Source organism: Propithecus coquereli, unplaced genomic scaffold (assembly GCF_000956105.1).
Source record: "Propithecus coquereli isolate 6110/MARCELLA unplaced genomic scaffold, Pcoq_1.0 Scaffold108, whole genome shotgun sequence".
Classification (NCBI taxonomy): Eukaryota; Metazoa; Chordata; class Mammalia; order Primates; family Indriidae; genus Propithecus; species Propithecus coquereli.
The window spans coordinates 2,472,514-2,474,023 of record NW_012134747.1 but is presented as its reverse complement, the minus strand read 5'-3'; the positions used below and the strand labels follow the sequence as shown (position 1 = coordinate 2,474,023).

General features: G+C 32.1%; 1 protein-coding gene across 1 annotated transcript in view; it reads right to left on the bottom strand.

Moving 5' to 3' along the window:
- PPP1R9A (protein phosphatase 1, regulatory subunit 9A) overlaps nucleotides 1-1,510 on the bottom strand; it is a 328,117-nt gene that overhangs the window by 107,789 nt on the left and 218,818 nt on the right. The gene's annotated exons all lie outside the window — the stretch shown is intronic.

Genomic DNA, 1,510 nt, shown 5'->3' with positions numbered 1-1,510 from the left:
CAATAACTGTGACAAATATATAAACCTATAATCACATCGGTGAAGATACAGAACATTTTCATCAACCCAAAATATTTCCTAGGATTCCTTTCCAGCGAATCATCTTCACTCTGGGTGTATATTAGTTTTTTCTAAAGTTTCATATAAATGGAATCATCGAATGTCTAGCTTCAATGGTTCAACAGTGTTTTGGAGATTTTTATCATTTTGAATTTTTATCATTTTATCATATCCTTTTTATCATTTTGAATACAAACCAATATTGGGCAAGTAGTGGTAATTCATTCCTTTTTATCATTGGGTAGTATTTCCTTATATTGGCTATACTGCATTTGGTTTATCTATTCTTCTATTGATAGGTATTTGGGTTTAATTTTGGATATTATGAATAGTTACCACAAACATTTGTGTGCAAGTTTTTGTGTGAACATGTTTTCATTGCCCTTAGACAAATAACTAATAGTGAAATTGATGAATCTTACGGTAAATATAAATTTAACTTTTAAAGAAATTGCCAAGTTATATTTCAAAATCTTATTTTATATTCCTACGAGCAATGCATAAGAGTTGTAGTCGCTTTGCAACCTCACCAACAACACTTAGTATTGCCTTTTTTTATTTATTTCTTTATTTTGAGACAAGGTATCACTCTGTCTCAGCCAGGCTGGAGTGCAATGGTGTCATTATAGCTCACTGTCACCTCAAACTCGTGGGCTCAAGCGATCCTCCTGCTCAGTCTCCTGAGTAACTGGGACAATAGGTGCACACCACTACACCGGGCTAATTTTTTCTCTTTATTTATTGCCTTATTGCACTGGCTGAGACCTCCAGCATATGTTAAAAAGAAGGCGTAAGAGTAAACATCCTTGCTTTGCTCACTACCATTCTAGAATATGAGTTCTGAATTGCTTAGAGATAGAGAGTGTTTTCGTTTGGAGATACTATGATTTCTATGGTTGAAGATACATAAAGTCTTTAATGTGCTAACCTGATCTAGACATATAATGACTACCTTGAATTCATTACATCTTCAGTAAATATGTAAACGTCAGAAATTATATCTAGTGATACAAATATAAAGCAATTCAGAAACTTATATTAGAAAATCGTAGTTTTAGAAAAGCCTAAATTGACTTTTTATCTTTCTTTAAATGTATCATAGAGTAGGGTGTGAGGGAGTATCACTTACCTATTACAAAGTTGACAGGAGAGTAGAGGAAGCAGTTAATGTACGAAATGCATATTAATCAAAAACAGTAGCTAAGCTCAAAGTAAAAGGTAAATTAGAATTCAGACTCATTTAAGCCATAAATTCTTTAAACTCATTTGAGTATTACATTGTCAGATCTTTTAGTTTCATAGTTTTTCCTAAAAATGAAGATCAAGAAGTTCATTTTTTATGAAAGACAAGTGTTTAAAGTTATTCAGAATACAATTCAGAGAGAGAAACATGAAATTTGGAAATTATCTACTTGCCAAAGATTTGAAAGTATTGCTGCTAATTGCAGAG